The sequence below is a fragment of the Mus caroli genome, chromosome 1, assembly GCF_900094665.2.
Source record: "Mus caroli chromosome 1, CAROLI_EIJ_v1.1, whole genome shotgun sequence".
Lineage (NCBI taxonomy): Eukaryota > Metazoa > Chordata > Mammalia > Rodentia > Muridae > Mus > Mus caroli.
Window position 1 is genome coordinate 141,246,757 of NC_034570.1, and position 21,805 is coordinate 141,268,561.

The window sequence follows — 21,805 nt, forward strand, 5'->3', positions numbered from 1 at the left end:
TGCTGCCCTGTGCTATGCAGAATCTCATGTACTTCCTTTTGCTGCATATACCACTAGAAACTTCCCTTCTCAGACAGAAGAGGAAATTCCCCTGGAAAGAACCCTTGGAATTATATGACTTGTGAACAGTTAGGCACCAGGCCAGTAAGTGCTAACAAAGCACTGTATGTTGATTAGTTTTGTCTGAACCTACCTTTGGAATGGAATACACACTTCTTGAAGAGGGTATATGCTCTGGTAAGGATCCAGATGCCATTGTAAAGTTAAGCAAAAAAAAAAAAAAAAAAAAATCCAGAATCTCTAACTCTAGGGTGTAAAACTTGAAGGACCTAGGGAAAAGGTTGCTTCAAAAAATTGAAAGTGCTGAGTCTGCAGTATGAAGATCTGAAGGAAAAGGCATGGGAAATGTTCCTGATGCATCATAAAGTATCATTCATCTCTCAAGCATTTCAGCCTGGATGCTTCCTGATCAAGCTGTCCCTGGGAAGATGCTCTAAGCAGATTTGGATAAGTTTCACAGAGACTGAGGAGTGTGTCTGCTTAGGACAATGGGAATGTGGAGTCTACAAGAGCATCCGCCCCTGCAGAAGTGAGGAGGGGAAGACCAGAAGATACAGAGGAGAAGAAGCAAAAGTAAGGGACAGAACACAAAGAACTTACAGATGAAGATATTAAAGCCAAAGGAGCACAGTACACCAACAGGGACTAGGGTATAAGTCAGCAGCAAAGGCAGGCCTAGAGTTAACACTGCTGGGAGGGCACCCTTGCTCACAGTGGCCCGTGAAGATCACAAAGACGGCAAGGACCAAAGAACAGGTGAGGGTGTACTGGTCCAAGACAAGGCGTGTGGCAGATGTCAAGTCTACTTATCTCCAGAGATAGAGGGCTTCAACGAGGCTATTTAAGGCAAGAAGAACTTGGAACTGAAGTGGAAAACTTGACTGTATGATGGGAACAAGAGGAGAAAAACAACCTCCACTGCAGATGAGTGGCCTTCACCAGTGCCCAGCTGAGAGGACATCTCTCAAGTCCAACTTGGTTACCAACTCCCCTTTGCTTTCAAAAACATGGTAGTGAACTACATGGACTTTTATAAGAGTCAATTCTTGTTTTCTAAGCTTCTCAAGCCCATTCTGGATTGAGAGGTAACCCCACTCTCCCCCTCCCCCTTTTCCCTTCTCCCTCTCCCTCTCCTTTTCTCCCATCCTTCCATACTAGNTTTCGGGGGCTTTAGCCAATGTTAGCAATGGCCAATTAATCAATGAATGATGATTCATCCTAATGAAACAAATAATCAATATCCTAAAGGCAATCTCACTGCTCAGTTCACAGTGTGATTGGCCAACCAGGAAAAGATTTGCTGTGATACTGGCAGAAAAAAAAAAATGGAGTGATTTAACTACTCTAGGCTTTGTTTTTCTCTGAAAAAGAATGATGGTAGTAAATTCTTCATATCATTAAAAAAAAAAAAAAAAAAAGAGTCCTGCATGCCCCCTTTGTCCTCTAAAAGGTCTTCCAAATTGTGGAGAACTTCGGGACCTTCTGGCTCATCTCTTGTGTATCCACTCTCCTTTTCACACCCTCTGCACTGGAAAGCCGATTTCTCCAGTTCTCCACACCCTTTCTCAGTGCCACTGCTCTCTGTAGCTGTTCCCTTCTCACAGTTGGATTTTTTTCCTGTTTGTTCATGACTTGTTAGCTGAGCAAAGGTTCCATGAGGCAGCTGATTGATGAAGGGAATGGTGCATTGAAAGGATTCAAGTACTATGACCTTTGCAGCCTCCACTTAGATGTCCAGTCCACCTGGAAGCCATCTGCTGAGTGGATTCATCCACGCACTGCCAGAGACCTATGCCAACACCTTCCAGTGACTACACTTTATTCCTCAAGTTCAGCTCCAGCTCTGGTCACACCACACCTCACACTAACACACATACACTAAAACACACACACACAAACACACACACACAGACACTCACACACACAGACACTCTCACACACCTACACTTGTATATATATGCTCACACACACATACACTAAAACACACTAATATCCACACTAAAAACACACTCACACACACATACATACACTCACACACACTAATACCCACACAAAAACCAAGACTAACACACACACACAAACACACACACTAACATTCACACTAATATACACACTCAAAACACACACACTAACACATACATACATTCATACACATGCACTCACACACATGCACACACACACACACACACACACACACACACACACACACACACAATACCAGAGATTCCTGATAACTGAGTCCAAACTTGTTCATCCTTATAACTTGTCAAGTCCTAGTGCTCAGGAATTTGCCAAGTAGCTGAAGGAGTCTACCACAATCACGAAAATAAATACTGAAAACCACCCCACCCTCCTAGTCTGCTCCAGCCTGAATATTACATTTTTATGACTTTTTGGATTTTTAGTGTTGCTGTTGATAGTCATTTAAAACATTTCTTCTATATTAGGTTGCACAATAAAATGTAATACATGCTTAATTATAGTCAACTAATTTATATTTTGTGTGCTTGAGTGTGTAGGCATTTATAAAGTGCTCCAGTGAGCTCGTGGGGGTCAGAGGACAGCTAGAGGTAGTCCATCTATTATATATGTATCTACTTAGTATGGGCACATTTTGATAGACAGGTTAAAATCTATTACTGTTTATGCTCATTGCCATTGACTTGAGGCTAAAATCAGTATCTTAATTTTGTACATCCACAGTGACAGCCACAGGGTTGGCATAGTAGAAGCTCAACAAAATACTTGCTGTATTGTAAAATATGCCAAGTGGGGGAGGAAACAAGCTCTTCCACAGGGAAAGATTGCCAAGCCATCTGGCTTCTTCAGACACCAGAGCACTTTACCATATCCTAGTAAAGGTGGTGCAGGCAGATGTGGCCTACATAAAGGCCAATAGCAATCAAGCAAAGCACGGACCGTGGCTACCTGAATACATTAATGAAATAGAGAATATGAGTCAATTTTCTTTTCTTTTTCTTTTTTTCATTAGATATTTTCTTTATTTACATTTCAAATGTTATCCCCTTTCCGAGTTTCACCTCCAACAATCCCCTATCTCCTTCCCCCCTCACCCTGCTCACCAACCCACCCACTCCCACTTACTGGCCCTGGCATTTCCCTACACTGGGGCATAGAGCCTTCACAGGACCAAGGGCCTCTCCTCCCGTTGGTGACTGACTAGGCCATTCTCTACTACATATGCAGCTGGAGCCATGAGTCCCACCACGTGTACTCTTTGGTTTGTGGTTTAGGGAGCTCTGGGGGGTACTGGTTAGTGCATATTGTTGTTCCTCCTTGGAACTGCAAACCCCTTCAGTTTCTTGGGTCCTTTCTCTAGCTCCTTCATTGGGGACCTTGTGCTTCGTCCAATGGATGGCTGTGAGCATCCACTTCTGTATTTGTCAGGCACTGGCAGAATCTCTCAGGAGACAGCTGTATCAGGCTGCTGTCAGCAAGCACTTGTTGGCATCCACAATAGTGTCTGGGTTTGGTGACTGTATATGGGATGGATCCCCAGGTGGGGCAGTCTCTGGATGGCCTTTCCTTTAGTCTCTGCTCTACACCTTGTCTCTGTAACTCCTTCCATGGATATTTTGAGCCAACTTTTCTTTCCAGATTATTCTAAAAAAAAAAAAATTAAAATGATAATATAAACTGAAAGTGAAATGTGGTACAAAACCTCCAAAAATAGACAATGTAATAGAAATAATGTCAGTAGTAAAAGGGTGTAACTTATTACCTACACCTTTGCTGAGAACAGAAAGTAGAATTGTTTAATAGAAGGTGATTATGATGCAGTAATGGAACCAGGTTTGCTCATTTCTTCAGGGTCAGCTTCTGATGGGTTTCAAGCTTGAGACCAAAGGAGCAAGTTTCTCTCTCTCTTTCTCTCTCTCCCTTTTTCTTTCTTTCTTTCTTTCTTTCTTTCTTTCTTTCTTTCTTTCTTTCTTTCTTTCTTTCTTTCTTTCTTCTTTCTTTCTTTCTTTCTTTCTTTCTCTTTCTTTCCTTCCTTCTTTCTCTCTCTCTTTTTTTCTTTCTTTCTTTCTTTTCATGTACCCTGTAATTATCAGAAACTCTGCTTTTAAATAGATTTCTTAATTTTGAGCATGCATTTGGAGTGGAAAGGGTGAATGATATATAATAAAAAATAGCGTGGGTTGAGACAAATAGAAGTTTCCACTCTTGTCTTCCTTTGGCCCTTTTAAAATATTGCTAATGACCTCAGCACCAGTGCCAGCTTCTCAGTCTATGCCAGTGCTTTCTGGTTTCACTCTCATTTCCGGTTTTCTATTATGACAAACAGTCTAATATCAAGCCCTTCTACGGGGAAAGATTGTCAAGCTATCCGGGCTTTTCCAAAGACCAGAGCATTTTACCACATCCTATTAAAGGTAGTGCAGGCAGATGTGGCCTACATAAAGGCCAATAGTATCCTACCAAAGCAAGAAGAGAACACAGATGATCCTTTGGACGTGAAACGCTCTGTTTAAAGAAAAATCGCATTTGGCTTCTTTACAGCAAGGGTGTTGTACCTCCTGGAATTCAGTGAGCTGCCTTGAGTGTGTTGCGATGTCCTGTTGCTGCTCTGAATTCTTTCGTCCTCATTGTCGTCCTTTGTGGCACACTCACGTGGGCATTTTCTGCCTGCTTAATGGACAATATGACTTTTCCAAAAGCAGAATGGTATGGAAGCACTTCCAAGGAATGCTGGGATGTGTCCAGCTCTCAAACATTAGCATGCATCCTGGTCACCTGAAGGCTTAAAATCCTATCTGCTGTCCCACTCTGGAGTGAAACCCAAGGAGGGACTGAAGTCTAAGTCTCATTTACATTGAATCCATTGTTGCCCCTGCTATTTAACCCTGATTAGAACTTTCAGGAGTATAGACTAAGTGAAATTCTCCAGTCTCATGCTTGTTTATTCTAGAAATGATGTGGTTATGGCAATGCCCATTTCTAACTATAGAGAAACATGGGTTTACAGTATTCTGTTGCTTCAAATTGTGTCCCATTTATAATTTTTGCCTTAGTCTTCTCTCCTAATGGGCTTGGACATCTGATTTATTTTATTTTATTTTATTTTATTTTATATTTTTTAGCTTATTTATTTATTTATTAGAGACAGCGTCTCACCATGTACTGTCCTGTATATACCAGGCTACCCTTGAACTCACAGAAATCTACCTGCCTTCTGTCCCCAAGTGCTGAGATTAAATGCATGCACCATGATGCCCATGTACTTTTTATTTTAATTTTTTATATACTAGCATATAATTTTACTCACTGATAGCTTCCCCTCTGGCACTTTTATGTAACTTTAATTTTTCAAACCTTATTTTTAATGATGGCTCTTAAAATGCTTTAACCTTCCTTGTAGCCTACCATCCACCAGTGGAAAAGAAAGGATATGGGGGAAGTGAACCTGTTTAGAAAGGTTCCTTAAAGTAACTCCAGTCTGGAAATCTGCAGTTTAGTTCACAGGTTAGCAGGTAGCGGCAGCTCTAGCCACTTGCAACCATTTCACTGATACACTTGTAGTCCAGTGTGGTAGATTCAGGTTAGCAACAGCAGTTATGCAACCTAGCAGAGACAGCCAGGCCTCAGCCTTGGCTCATGTCAATAGGGGGTGCGAACAGGAGTGCCAGGAAAAGTTCTTAGACAGGATTTCTCTGTGTAGTCCTGGCTGTCCTGGAACTCACTTTGTAGACCAGGCTGGCCTTGAACTCAGAAATCCGCCTGTCTCTGCCTCCCAAGTGCTGGGATTAAAGGCGGGCACCACCACTGCCCGGCTGCCAGGAAAAGTTCTTATCCGTATCTCTCTCTCAGGGAAATGAAGATCAGTGAAGACCAGATACCCACATGTTTTGTACCAGCAAGCCAAGCTCTGTCTCTGTTTCTCCATGGAGTCCTATTTATTACCCCCCACCCCCCAAACATCATGTGTCCTCCATGTGCCTTTCCTCAGCACGGGTCTTGCCCCACATGTCTTGCTCTGGCGCATGCATCTAATCAGCCAGAGTCCATGGAAGCAGCAAGAAACTGCAGCACATTACCAGAAATGTTTTGGTGCGTTTCTCTCTATGGAGTCCCAACAAATGCAGCTCAACTACATAATGCAAGGTGGACCAATGCATGCGTACAGTTAGCAAAGAATCCTTCACCACATTCTCCTCTCAATCCCATGCCCTATTCAATTCCATTGCTCTATGTCTGGTTTTATGCCAATATCACGCTATTTTGTTACTATGACTCTGTAGGTTTTTTTTTTTTTTTTTTTTTTTTTTTGTTTTTCAAGACAGGGTTTCTCTGTATAGCCCTGGCTGTCCTGGAACTCACTTTGTAGNCCAGGCTGGCCTCGAACTCAGAAATCCGCCTGCCTCTGCCTCCCAAGTGCTGGGATTAAAGGCGTGCGCCACCACCGCCCGGCGACTCTGTAGTTTTAACCTGAAGTAAGGTTTTGGGATACCTCCAGCATTGCTCATTCTGTTTAAGATTTCTTTGGTTATGAAGATCTTTTCTGATTTAGTTCAAGATGTTTTATAGTTTTATGATATTTGCCAATGATATTTTGATGGTATTTCATTGAAGGATCACCTCTAGTAACATGACTGTTGTAAGGATACCTACTCCACTGACTTTCAACTTCTGTCTTCAGTGTCCAGTAGTTTTCACAGTAGAGGACTTTCTCCTTCTGGGCTAGGTTTTATTCTCTTTGAGCTATCATGAGTGAGATTGCTTTCCCGATTTCTTTCTCATGGAGTTCATTATTGGGATATAGGGAAGCTACTGACCTTTGTGTGTTGGTTTGTATCCTTTTGCTTTGATGAATTTGTTTACCAAGCTTAAGGACCTTTTGGTAGATTCCCTAGAATCTCCTAGTTATAGTATCATGCCACTTGCAAATAGGAGTTGCCAAACTTCATCCTTCCCTATTTATATCCCTTTCATTTCCTTCCTTTGCCTTATTACTTCAATTAAAGTTTCAAGTGACATGTTGGATAAAAGTGACAAGAGCAGATCTCTTTGTGCTATTTGTGATTTTAGATAAAAAGCTCTCATGTTCTTCTCATTCAGTATGATGTTGATGATGGTTTTGTGGTCTTTTATCATAAAGTACGTTGAATTTTGTTTTTGTTTGTCTGCTTTTTTTATTAATTAGTTTTATATCCCAATCAAAGCTCCCCTCTCCTCCTAGTTCCTCCCTCACATAGCTCCTCACTCTCTGCCCTCTCTTCTCCTCTGAGACCAGGAAGGCCCACCAGGGTATCACCCCATCCTGGCACATCAAGTCACTGTAGGACTAAGCTCATCCTCTCCCAGTGATAGCTAGTTAGAGGGGCAGGGTCCACAGGTGGGCAACAGATTCAGGGACAGCTCCTGCTCCAGTTGTTGGGGGACCCACATGAAGACCAAGCTGCACACCTGCTACATACGTGGAGTGAGGTGGCTAGATCCACCCATGTTTGCCCTTTGGTTGGTAGATCAGTTTCTGGAAGCCACCATGGGCCCAGGTTAGTTGGCCCTGTTGGTCTTCTTATGGAGTCCCTATCCCCTCTAGGTCCCTTAGTTCTTCTCCAAACTCTTCTACAAAAGACCCGGAGCTCCATCTAATGTTTGGCTCTGCATTTCTTTCCATTGGCTGCTTGCTTGTCCCTTGTAACTAAATACCTGATAAAGGCAATGTAGGGAAGGAGAGTTTATTTTGGTTCACCTTCAACACATAATCAATCTAACCTGGTGGGAAGATATTGCAGCAGGAGACAAGGCATCTGGTCACATTGTATCTGCGATGCAGAAACAGAGGGAGTTGAATGCTAGCATTCAGTTTACTTTCTCCCTTTCATCCGGTCCAGGATCCCAGCGCATGCAATGATGCTGCCCACATTCAAGGTAAGCCTTCCTGCTTTAGTCAATCTAATGTAGCTAATTTGTCAAAGCCATGACTAGAGGTAATCCTAATTTAGACCATTTTTCCCAGGCATGCCTTCAAGGCTTGTCTCCTATGTAATTATAGATTCTGTCAAATAGACAATTGATATTGATCACCACATCCATTTCCTTCAGGATACCCTTGAATAAATCTGATTTCCCTTCTACTAACAGTTATTTCCTACTGTCAGATTGAGCCACAAGTAGCTCAGACCTGGGTTGGGTAAAAATTATGGTATTTTTATCTTTTTCACTGCAGAGGTGGCAGAGCCCATTCTATGGTTGTGTTTGTTTATATAGTCTTTGTTGAACATTCTGGCTTCCATGTTTTGGCTAGAATGAGTAATGCTACTGTGAGAAATCAGAGACAAATTTTTTTGGATTTTTTTGTTGTTGATGATCGTGTCTGTGTGTGTGTGTGTGTGTGTGTGTGTGTGTGTGAGTGATATACATACAGGTGCCCAGGGAGTCCGGAAGAGTGCATTGGCTTCCCTAGAGTGAGAGACAGTGTGTCTAGCATGGGGACTAAGAATGGAACTCAGGTCCTCTGGAAGAGAGACAAGTATTTCTTCCTGCTGAGCCATCTTTCCAGCCCGCAAAGACAATTGTGTGTATGTGTGTGCAAATAATTGAACCCAGGGTCTCACACATGGGGGACAAATATTCTGTTTCAGAGATGCACGCCAGCCTATTTTGTTACACCAGCAGTTTATACCAGCAGTGTGTGTTGCTCAGCTGTCCAACCCTGTACAACTTGTTAATATGCATCCACCTCACTAAATAGACCTGGGTGCCGTTTTATTATGGTGTTGGTTTATTATGGTGTTGGTTTATTATGGTGTTGGTTTATTATGGTGTTGGTTTATTATGGTGTTGGTTTTTCTTTCCCTGAAAATGATGATTTGTTGACATTTTTCCTGTTCTTTTCTGTGATCTTCTTGAATGGATAAATTAATAGACAAAAACATTTATCTGTTTTAAAATTGAGTTATCTGCCTTTATTACTATTGTTCATAATCATTTTTCATAAATGTCTTTCTAGTTAACTTACAGTGTTCTGGAAAAGTCTATTTTTACAGTTTTGGCCAGTATTTTAACAACTTTTATAGAGGATCTGATTTTCCAAGTCTCTCTGCTGGTACAGAAACACTTTCCAGGGCAGAGTTTATAGATTATAGAAGCTTAGAAGCTTTCATTTCTTTCAAATACTTTTTTGTTTTGTTTTGTTTTTTTGGAGACAGGGTTTCTCTGTGTAGCTCTGGCTGTCCTCTAACTCACTTTGTAGACCAGGCTGGCCTCGAACTCAAGAAATTTGCCTGCCTCTGCCTCCCAAGTGATGGGATTAAAGGCGTGTGCCGCCACCACCCGGCATCAAATACTTTTTGAACTATGGAATTGTGGCTTTATTCTGAAAGTCAATCATGGTATTGTTTGCCTTTTTTTTTTTTTTTTTTTTTTTTTTTTTTTTTAAGACAGGGTTTCTCTGTGTAGCCTTGACTGTGCTGGAACTTGCTCTGTAGCCCAGGCTGGCCTCAAACTGAGATCTGCCTGCCTCTGCCTCCTGAGTGCTTGGATTAAAAGGATGTGTCACCATTGCCTAGCTTGGCATTACTTGCCTTTAGCTAACTTACTTTTCAGTGAACACAGGATTTGGATAAAGATGATGACAAAATCATCCAGTGAAAATATAACTTCTTCAGCTTACAGTGGAGCTATTGACCAGGAGGAAAGAGTTAAACAGAAGTCCCATGTTTTTGTGTTGATAGTAGGAAATATGTTTATTATAATGCTACCCTCATGAAAAGGAAAAACATCAGTACTATTATGTATTTATTTGAAAATATGAAACACTTTCTCATTTTTATAACAACAAGCCAAAAAACAAATGTCTTGGTTTTTTGCTTGTTTGTTTTTTGCATAGAGTAAAAGCAATATGAAATTTTAATAAAGGTTATAATTCTCCTATAAATTTACAAGTTCCACTATAATTAATTACCCTGTTTGGGTATTTTCTGCCCTTTAGAAGTATATGATTTTAAAAGCTGACCCAATTGGTTTTACTTAAGAAAATCTGTTGAGACGCCATTAGTAGGCCATTGGCCTTAAGCAGTCATGGTTTGCTTATAGAACTTACAGATAATTGGAAAGACACTATAGTCGAGCTTGCTGACATAGGTTGGGGAAAGATTACTTCCCTCTGTCCTTCAAGGTCTTTACAAAGATGTTTGTTTTGTTTTTTTGTGGGTTTTGGGGGATGGGGAGACATCGAGGCTATAAACAAAATGAACCTAAGATAGATTGAGAAAAGAAAAATATTTACTTACGTATATATACATGTAACTAAGTCTCTATTATAGAATTAATAAATTTCCCTTGTAAGGGGTCTGGGCCACTCTTCCACTTAAAGTATGAAAATCAAAGAGCCTTTCTTTGGAAAATCAGGGGAAAGTGGAAAGGCCTAACCTCACTTGCTTTTAGTTAGCTGCCTTCATCTCTGCTCTTAGGAGTTACTTAACTAAACAGTGAAGTAATGGGTCCATGCTTGTTTTACAATAAACACCTCCAACACTTGATCTGCTCAGTGATCAGCTGTTTTTCTTAGAAATTTGGAGACAACATTTTCTAGCTCGAACTGGATGAAGCCTCCAACTGTTTCTCATGACCAGAACAGACAGCCCTTTCAAGTCAAAGGACCAAATCGCCACCATGTTTTGGGGGTCATAGGTCTGACGGGGGGGGGGGGGGGGGGGGGGGGGGGGGGCTGCGGTTGGGGCTCTCAATATATAAGATTTCGGTCTGAGCTTGATAGTCTAATCAGAGAAACGATGCATCGAATCAGAAAGGATTGAATTTGCACTGTGGTTACACTCAACAAAGGGCAGAACTAGTGACTACCTTTAAAAAGTTGCCTCTGAGATGTCTTTAGCCCTAGCCACAGGGCTGTGGCGTGGAGGCACGAAAGTAAGGAAGCATGGATATGTGGAATGAAACAGTATCGACCAAACTGAGGTTGTATTAGTCAGTATCTCAAGTCCTGATCTATAGGGTTCTGCTGGTGCTGTGGAAACCATTGATTGACAGGGAAAAGATCCAGAGGTGGAGAATAGAAAAGTAAAATGAAGTGAGTCAGAACAATGACTGTGTCCTCCTTCAGACTTAGGGAAATGACAAATGATTGGGGCTTCTAGGTGTCAGCACTGCTCCGTAACACGACAGACTCAAAGATGCTGGCTATAATGTTTGTGTAAGTCTTAAAAACATCTTACTCTCTCGTTGATGTCTTTAGTCTGAAGTGGGAGGAGGAAGATTAGAACACTTAGTACTGGCTTACAAACAATGCCACTAGACTCCTCCTAGGAACCTAGCAACCGTGGCCTAACAGCATCACCTGCTGTACTCTCCCCTTCTTTACACTCTTTTTGTCCACCTCTCTTCCTTTTTTCCTCTTCTCCTTTCTCTCTTTCTGCCCCCCCCTTCCTGGTCCCCTTCTTTCCCCGCAATAAACTTCCTTTATACTAGGCCTGTCACATGGCCTGATTGTTGAGGGGGATACCTCAGCCCCGCCCCGTGCTCATTATTCTGCATTATAAAACAACACTTAGGATAATCAACAACTTACTACCAGTCTTATAGTCCTTAAATAATTAACATACTATTCACTAGGCCAAGGAATATGGCCTAAAGTTTACAGGAATAAAAGAGACAGATGCAATTTTAAGACAGAAATGCAAAGCTCTTATTCTGTTTCTTGGGGTAAGTGAAGTCACAGCTTTTATCAAATGTTACTTCCACTGATCTTCCTTCCTTCCTTCCTTCCTTCCTTCCTTCCTTCCTTCCTTCCTTCCTTCCTTCCTTCCTTCCTTCCTTCCTTCTTTCTTTCTTTCTTTCTTTCTTTCTTTCTTTCTTTCTTTCTTTCTTTCTTTCTTTCAGCACATGTCCTATGAAAAGCCACAAAGTATATGAATTTGAAGACCACTGATGGCCTTACCTTTCCTTACCTACAATCACCCTTTCTCACACTTCTGTCTAACCTGTTCCTCTATCCTCTATCCTTTATCCTCTATCCTCTATCCTCTCAATACCCAATCTCTAAATGTGAGGTCAAATTCCTGTAAGAAAACGAAACTGAAACAACCTTTTACCAGTGTACACTGTGTTAATCAGGCTTTTCATCAATGTGACAAACACCAGAGAGACACCACTTAAAAGAGGAAGGATTTATTCTGTATTATCGTTTCAGAGGTCTACAAGTTGTCTGGTTCCATTGCTTAGGTCTAAGGCGAAGAAGCATCACGGCAGAATAGGAGTTATGGAGCAGAGAATTGGACCTCACAGCAGCTGTGAGCCAGAGGCAGAGGGTACTTCCTTCTTGGGAGGCTCTACCCTCAAGTTTCCACCAACCCCTAAAACATCCCTGTCAGATGAGCATCCAACTTCCAGACAGCTTGTAGGAAAACTTTCATATGCAAATGATGGCAAATGTTCTTTACTGATGTAAATTTTTCTTGCAGAAAGAGGTTACTGGACTGAAAGAGGATGTCTAGGCTCCAGCTTTCTTTAGATTTTCTTGAGAAATACAGTGTGGGGTGGAGTAAGCTCAGGATTGGGCTGCTATAGTTGACTCCTACTGGCTCTGGGCTATAGGTCTTCTCTCTCCTCCTGGTACCTGGTTCTAGCAAGAATTTTACTATTCCTATGAGTGGACTATCACTGGGAGGAGCTGTCTCTCAATCAATCAAGATTTTAAGATTAAAAAAGAAAACATGATGAAACATAGAAAACTTAAAAAAGGAACCGTGACCAATGCAAGCAAGCCAATCAGTTACTTTTAGTTTTAAGTTGGTTGTAACATGGTTGGCCTCAACACTCATTGTCAATGGCCAGGGTTCTTTAATGATGCTCCTTACACAAAGAAACCCCAGCAATTCCAAAAGAAATCTTTAAAGTTCTTTTTTTGTCTAAAAATATTTTGGGGGTGGGAACGGAGGTGGAGGGCAACTCTTTTTAAATCTGTAACTTTAAAGATATAATTAAAGCAAGGTTTATAGCAGTTGGACAATGTTTCTAAGATCAATAAAGAAAAATTTTGTCTGATTATAAACTTCATATTTTGTATTTCTAAAATTCACCCCATTCCCTTTCTTAAACAACACAGGCTTAAATAAGTCCCATGTTTTTAGAGGAATGTTCTTCTGGCTGGTTGTGCAATCAATGGTGTCATCTAGTGGCAATTCACTTCAATTTCAACTAGATGTCCCAGAGGGCTGTGCCAAATCACTAGAGTATGACTAAGCAAAACTGTCGAATTTAATGATTGTCAAATGACAGTGAGCAACTTTTGAAATAATCATAGACCTAAAGGACATTTTAAGATAATATTATGGAGAGGAATAACTAGCACTAAGGACACTTTGAAAAGTCATGTGGAAATATATAGAAACTTCTTTTAAAAATATATAGACATATGCATATATATGAATTTATATAAAGAGTTTAAATGGAGTTATCCTATAACAAGAAACAATATCCTATTTGGATATTATATGATACTAGCAAATCCTCATACCAGGAATGGGTGACTGCTTTTAAATTGTTGGCCACAGCCCTCTAGAATTTGACAGTAAGACCCTATTGCTAAAGTTACAACATACTTGAAGAAATCACGAAGAAAGCACAATCATGAGGAAAACATGAAGAAATCAAGCTGTCACTCATGCGGAAGCTTAATCCCTATTGGCTAGCTTTCATAATCCAGGAAGGTGCTATGCAGGCTCATGGAAGATAAAAGTAATCATCTGTCTCACCCAGCCACAAACCCTTTGACATACAGTAGTTATTGTCTGACAAGATATGCCTGATAATGCCATAGTGGTACAATTGTTATGGAGTCAACCACCCATAATGCCATAGTGGTACAACTGTTATGGGGACAACCACCCATACTCTAATTTGATCTAAGGACTGCTCCATGAGATGGAATCCATACCTTTCACTATTAAAAGGGCTAAGAACCTCTGGCTAAATAGGTCATTGGCTCCAAGGGAGAATCTACTACTATTAGTTTGTTAAATGGATGTGATAATAGAATGACTCCTAGTGACTTATTGCTATACTATGGACCACTGTATCCTTCAGCCCTCATTAGAGAACTTCTTGCTGTAGATGATGATTAACAACAGACCTCTCAACTGGTCAGTGTGCAGAGATGATAGACTAGGATGGTCGTGTTGATAAAGATGTTCCATCTACAGCTGAGTACTCAGTCTTCTCATCTCTTCTAAGCATTTCATCCACAGTCCATTTCTTCATTGACATCTGTCCATTTCAAGACGTAGTTACGATGACCAAGCTCGAGAGTAGCTCAGGTCTATGGGTATAAATATAAACACTTACAAGGCAGTTTGAAAACATGACTATTGAACAAAATAACAATAGGTTGTACCTTGTGGTCTATGACTTCTCTAGTCATGGGCTTCTGACCAGCATTATAATACAATGCATACAGTGCATACTGGGTAGCAGGCCTCAAATCCACTCAGAAAGTAGTTAGTTGTTGGGAGCTATTAAGACAACTCTTGATCTCTGAATTGGGCCTCTCCCCCCCAGAAGAAAAAGGGGTCAAAAGCGGGCCACCGACACATGGATTCCAAGAACAACCACGGGATGTTCCAGCCCTAAGTCATCGCTGATGTCCTGACCACACCCTGATACCACCAAGTTCCTGCTTCCCCGCGTAGCTGCCAAAAGAAAGAATTTCTATTGCCCCCCTCCCATAAGTACTTCTCCTTTTGCTTGTATTGCCCTACCCCTCCCACTGATAAGTATCTGTACTTCCCCTTTTGCTTGTGCATTTAAGCCTTGGGCCTTTCTCAATACATTTGGGGCTTTGATGCACTCCAGAATGGTTTCGTGTCGTTATTCGCACAAGGCCCCCATCTCTCTCTACCCCCCATTTGGTTCTTAGGAGAAGGTCCCCTCGAGACCCTCGAATAACTGGACCTGCTGGACGGGTCAGTTAGTTACCCCATAGTAGTTATGACACGTTTCATTAGTAGGCAGATACTGTCTGTAAGGTCAGTATTGTAGCACGCAAGTTCCCACACTTGTTAAGATCATTAAGTCTTTTTAGCACTAGAAGCCTGCATAGAACCTGCTGTGCCATGAACACTAGGGAAGAATTTCTCAGATTTGAGACTTATTTTGGCTGCTGTGTGCCCTGCAGCCAAAGTCTGTGGTATCCTCAGCAACGGGGTGTCAGCATGTAGTTATGATGAGTGACAAAGAATGATGGCAATAGCCTGTGTTGTTTTGTGACCCTCCCTGACCAATACTTTGTACTATGATCTTCCTAGTCTGGGACCAACACTGTTCACCCATGAGGAAAGGCAATTCTGTTTGAGCCTTTTGTTTTTAAAAAATTTATATTTTGAAGTTAGCTTACTAACTGGTAGGTAAGTGTGAGTAAATCCTTCTCGGACATTAGTTTTGATTAACCCATCCATCCCTACCACCTCCTTTTCTCAGTTTCCATACCACATCCCTGCTTGGTCCTTTAACCCTCTGTATGTTTCCCCTCTTCTTCATATCACATGCATTTTACTATCAGTATTTTTTAATTGGATAGAGAGTCAGTAGGCTTCCATGTGACTTTTATACACTTTTTCTTTATCCCCTTCCCCCTGGAGTTCGCTCACACTCCCACACCCTTCTTTGCTTGAAGGTTTCCACACCCAGTATTCCACCATTCTATTTTGGTTTTACTGATAATCTACTCTCTCCCTCCCCAATTGGCATGGCCCCTGCCCCCACCACCTCCACCTTTATGGCTTCCATTTGTCCTGCAATTAAACACACAGATTTGGAGTTAGGATCTGCATATGAGAGGGAAGAGATAGCATGTGTCTTTCATTTTTTGTAATTTTATTGTTGCAAGAAGTTGTAAAAAAAATAAAATCACGTAGCATATGACTGTTTGAGTCAGTAGTATAATTTCCTAAAGACTCATAGATGTTTCCAATAAGTTCACTGGCTTATGTTTGTCTGTTTACTTGCATTTTAGTCTAGGGAGCTTCCCTTGTTATGAATGTACTGCTATGTCTTTGATTACTTGTTGAAATATTTCAGGTTTATTTTCCTTTTCCCTAATTTAAACAAACATCCTATTACAACATTATGATTGTTTTCTGATGTTTCCATTTTCCAGGAGCAAATGCCTAAACATATTCTCATTGGATCATATAACAAATTATATTACATTGTTTCTTTTTTTCAAGAAATTGTCAAATTATTTTCCAGATTGACTATATGATTTAATTTTTTGCAAACATTCTCCAAGCAATCCAGTTTTTCCTGTGTCTTCACCAGCATTTTATCTTGTCACTAATTTTTTAACTTTTATGGTAGGCATATATAGATAGTTCACTGCGGCTAGAATTTGTGATTCTCTAATACCCAATAATGTTGAAAATCTTTCCACATGTTTGCTTGTTATTTACATATCTAAAACTAGCTAAGGCCTAGGCAGACCAACAATAACAATAATAAGGGCTTCAGTGTTTCTCAGAAGTTCCCGCAGAATCTGCTAATGATGACTTGAAGTCAGATTTCATCAATAAAAAGAATGCTCAGTAGCAGCCAGCATGTATGACTGATGACCGTTTGGAGTCAAAAGCTCAAAATTCTGTACAGAAGGCAGTAAGTCCCTGAAAAGGAGGACATGCCACATGCAGAGAGACAATGAGCATCAGACATGTGGGGGAAACCCATCAAACCCCCTCTTTATGTCAGCACGCAGCTTCTGTTCCATCTCCCTTTCTATAAATGCTTCCTGTGTGCCCATCTACTGATCAGAAAAGTGGCTTTGAGCCTCTGCACTCTCCATGCGGTCTGCTCAGCAATTCCATCCTTTAAAACAATAACAACAACAAATGATACCCACAGTGCGACTTCATTGCACATCAGGGAGTGAGCTTTTGCTCAGCATCTTATCCTCTTCAAGAAAATAGATCTTCTTGTCTTTGGTTATTTTCTAATGGATTAATGTTTGCTGTTGCATTTTGAGAATTATTTTTATTTATATTGTTAATAATTTTTTTCCTCTGCCTGGCACTGGCTATTCTGGAACTTGCTCTGAAGACCAGATTGGCTTTGAACTCAGAGATCCACCTGCCTCTGCCTCTCATTGCCTGCTGGAAGTGCTGCCACCACTTCTGAGATGAGAAAAATTTTTTATTATATGTTTATCTATTGTGTGTTTGTGTGGGAGCACTTACATGTCACATATGGACACAAAGGACAACTTTCAGGAGTTTTTCCAGAATTAAACACATGCTAGCAAGCTTGGTGATAAGCACTTTTGTTGGGTGAGCCGTCTTGAGCGCTTTGAGGATTCTTTGTATATTCTAAGCATGAATCTTTTGTAAGATTTGTGGTCTATGGATATTTTCCACCTGTACAGCATCCCTATCCCCTCGATGCAGATGACTGCCATGTCAGATTCACTCAACTATGGGGTTAATGAGACAGAGAATCACAAGAGAAAACTATTATTTCCTTTATATTCTGGTAACCATGAATTAACTTTCCACACTTTGTCGAAACACCATCTGAATCATAATAGGTAAAGGTGTTCTATTTTTCTACAATTTATGCAGGTTTTTGAGTTCAGTTGTCTTCAGAGGAACTCCTGGTCTGGTATTCCTAAAAGCACAGATCTATATCATAAACTTTTAAAAAATATTTAAAATAAATTAAATTGATGCATACTATATGTACCGTGGTGTGGAATTATGTACCTACATATGTACTTATGTATGTACTTATATACAATATTATATAAACAGAACAAGGTAACTGACATATTCATCACCTTAAACACTTGGAATTTTGAGCCAGGAATGGTGGTGCACACCTTTAATCCCAGCACTTGGGAGGCAGAAGCAGGTGGATCTCTATGAGTTCTGGGCCAGCCTGGTCTACATAGCGAGTTCTGGGACAGCCAGGGCTAATCAGGAAAAAAAACCTGTCTCAAACAAACAAGAAAGAAAACAACATTCTAAAACCCACAGGACACAGTGAAAGCAATCCTTTCTCAGAAACAAACAAACAAACAAACAAACAAACACTTGTAATTTCCTTGTGTTGGGAACATGAAGTTCTCTTTACTAGCTGTTCTGAAATACATTGTTAATTGTTAATCACACATTATTATTTTACAAAGCTAGTTATATCTTATTATCTTTAGAGTTGTCACTTAGAGTTGTCACATGACATTAGTAACTTAAATATGCCTCAAGCTTGTCATCCATAGGAATGAGTTGTCATCTAATGTCTCACCTCCTGAGAATTGGATGGAAAGTCAAAGCCATCAACTCTTCACATTTCCTTTTACAGATAGTCTCCCATCTCAGGGCTTCACACCTCAACTTGGCCAGCTCCGGTTTCTCCTATATCAGTCTTTAATTTAGAATGCGCTTCTTAACTTCTTAATTAATCAGACATCCAGGTCCACATGGGAAGAAAGGCCAGTCATAAACCACCCCAAGCTGCAATACCAAGTTACTCACTTAGTCTTTGTTTTCCCAAGCCTTGTCATCAAGGAAGGTAGAGTGTTAGTGGTAACACTGGAGACATTACTTCATTACAAATGGAAGTGAGGCAGTAATTGACTTCCGTTTCCTAAACCCTGTGTACCACCGCACACATCTGTGAAAAGAAGGGCTGTTTACAGAATCAATGTCATTTTGCCATTACAAAATCCTCAAATAGGCAACAGCAGACNNTTCCAAATTTCAGATGAAAAATAATTTTCTTTACCAATTGGACNCTGAAATGAATTTAAATTTAAAGTAAGCTAACCACGGTTGAGAGTTTGAAGGGAAATCTCATTTGGAACCATGGCACTGATGTAGCAAAGCTGGAATATTTCCAATCTGAAACCATTTTATAGTGTGATTTCNTGATGACAAAACAGGACTTCCCAGAAAGATGTAATTATCATTCCTCTTGCCACAAGTGTTTCTCCAACTTGAATTGTGGGTACTTCTGAATCTAGACCAATATCAGGAAGTATCCTAAAAATATGTGGGTTTTTTCCAGTGATTGTTTCTTGATAAAGACAAAACATAAAAGATTAAAACTAAGCACAATGTTTCTTTAAACAGAAAAGGGACACACTTTAAGAGTGTTAGAGAGACGTGTTATTAATTGGAATGTTCACAGCCATCTTACTGACTGAGCAAACAGAATGGACGACATGTTCTGGATAATATTAACTAAGGCCGTTAACCATGGGTATTTATTTAAAAAGTAAATGAGAAACAGGAAAGAAGCAGTGGATACTTAACATGTTAAAGTTTGAACTGTGTCTGTAGTTGGTCTAAACTTCATGAAGGAAAAATAACTCCCAATTCTATGTTTCTTCCTGTGTTTTCTTCAATAGCCAAGGCATGGGTTATCCTTGATACCCACCAGGAAATGAATGAAGAAAGAAAGGCTGGCATATATACATAATGGAGTATTATTTATCTGTGAAAGAACAAAATCTTTAGTAGCATTTGCAGCAGAAAGAATAAAACTATATCTGGATGGTCCATCTTTTCATCTCAGCTCCATTCTTTGTCTCTGTAACTCCTTCCATGGGTGTTTTGTTCCCAATTCTAAGAAGGGGCACAGTGTCCACACTTTTTTTTTTTTTTTTTTTTTTTTTTGAGTTTCATGTGTTTTGCAGATTGTATCTTGTATCTTGGGTATTCTAAGTTTCTGGGCTGGGATCCATCCCATAATCAGCCTCCAAAAGCTGACATCATTGCATATGCCAGCAAGAATTTGCTGAAAGGACCATGATATAGCTGTCTCTTGTGAGGCTATGCCAGTGCCTAGCAAACACAGAAGTGGATGCTCACAGTCAGCTAGGGCCCCCAATGGAGGAGCTAGAGAAAGTACCCAAGGAGCTAAAGGGGTCTGCAACCCTATAGGTGGAACAACAGTATGAACTAACCAGTACCCCCAAAGCTCGTATCTCTAGCTGCATACGTAGCAGAAGATGGCCTAGTTGGCCATCACTGAGAAGAGAGACCCCTTGGTCTTGCAAACTTTATATGCCTCAGTACTGGGGAACTCCAGGGCCAAGAAGTGGGAGTGGGTGGGGACGGGGTGGGGGTGTGGAGGGCTTTTGCGATAGCATTTGAAATGTAAATGAAGAAAATACCTAACTTGAAAAAAGTTTAAAAAAAAGACTAAAACTGTATACTAAGACAAATAGTATACTAAGTAAATGACAGTATACTAAGAAAAATAAGGTAGGCACAGGCAGACAAACCCCACAGGATTCCTTCCATACACAGAAGTAAAAACGTTGATTGCAAAGTAGAAGATAGTGAACAGTAATCGTTAGAAACTGGGATGGAGTAGAAGGCTGGGTAAGATGTAACGAATGATTCTGGGTAGGAGGACTGAGTTCTAGTGTTCTCTAGTACAGCAAAGCAACTATCACACGATAAGTCATTAATCCCTGTTATACGGAGAAGTAGAGGAAGGGGGTTTAAAAGCCTCAAAGAAGTAATTAGGCACAAGAAGTGCCAATTTCTCTTTTTATAATCAGTATGCATTTGTACACGTGTACTGAAATACCACACCAGACATCACAAGTACATAAAATTATTATGTACTAATTGATGAGAGAAAGAAAAGAAAAAGACAGAGCATATGGGCTTCAGAGCAGGAAGACCACGTGACTGGAGATTGCGGCTCCCTGCTCTCTTCTCTTCCTGGGAGGAGTCCTTTGGTGAGCACGGGAGCGGACAAGGGCAGCCTCTGGGGGGTTTTTCTAAGAAGCCGGTGGGGGAATTACAAGACTGACTTTTCTGGTGGTGTCCTTGTGAACAACATCATCATATATTCAAAAAGGCCCCTTAAAACTCTGAAGTGAATCTATTTTAGTAAAGATGCACCAGCCTTGCATAAAAGGAGAAAGGAAAATGCTTATGATTTTTTTTTAGCACTTTTATATATTTATGAAAAATTCTTCCTAGCCTTATGTAAGGACCCTGACATTTAGTATTACGTGTTTACTTAAAAGGCATGTGACTCTGACTCATGGATGTACTCACTACAAGTTAGTGATCTTCCACAGTCACCCCAAACCACACGGAGGTCCATTTTCACACTGTCTCGGTGGTTAGGTGAATTAATGAAGCTACTCTCAAATAGCACAGATGGTGCTTTGGGGCACTATCATTGGTGTGACAAGACATTCTAAAATGCAACACTTACCACCACACCCTTTGATGGCTGGGTGTCTGCAGTGCGTCCTGCATCGCTCAAGGTACCAGCTGAATGTATTCATCTTAGAGGCTGCGAGGGAATCCTTTCCTTCCTCTTCTTGTTTTTGGAGATGGCCTACATTCCTTGTCTGGTTCCTGCATCACTCCAACCTTTGTTTCTATCACCCCGTTTTTCTCTCTTGGGATTTCCATTCTCCTCTTAGATGGCCTGTGCAGTTTTTTATTGGCCCCACTGCCAAAAAGTAAACACAGTTGGACGTTAGTCAAAATGTTGAAGGCAGATTTTACTGAGTAACTACTGGATACAGGAAAGAGCCCAATTCAATTCTAATTCTAACACGTGCAGAAGCATCTCTGTATTCCTGAGGAAGATTGAGGGAGAGAAGAGTGTGGATGGTGAGGGCTTGACCAGAAAGTGGAAGACACAGATGTACCTAAAGTGGTGATGGGGCAGGGGAAAGCAACCATGAGGGTCATTAGGTAAAGGAGCTCCTGAAGTTTGCTGTGAAATATGACCGTCAATAGGAAGA

At 40.7% G+C, this 21,805-nt stretch overlaps 1 long non-coding RNA gene across 2 annotated transcripts in view; it reads right to left on the reverse strand.

The window, feature by feature from the left end:
• LOC110304157 overlaps positions 1-21,494 on the reverse strand; it is a 25,744-nt gene extending 4,250 nt beyond the window's left edge. The window contains exons 1-3 of one of the 2 annotated variants that reach the window (XR_002379021.1): positions 21,265-21,494; positions 18,558-18,696; positions 14,174-14,359 (exon numbers count right to left, since the gene is read on the reverse strand). This is a non-coding gene — a long non-coding RNA (uncharacterized LOC110304157). The remainder of the gene's footprint in view (positions 1-14,173; positions 14,360-18,557; positions 18,697-21,264) is intronic. The other variant, XR_002379020.1, reaches the window with a different exon arrangement.
• Positions 21,495-21,805: the final 311 nt, after the last annotated feature.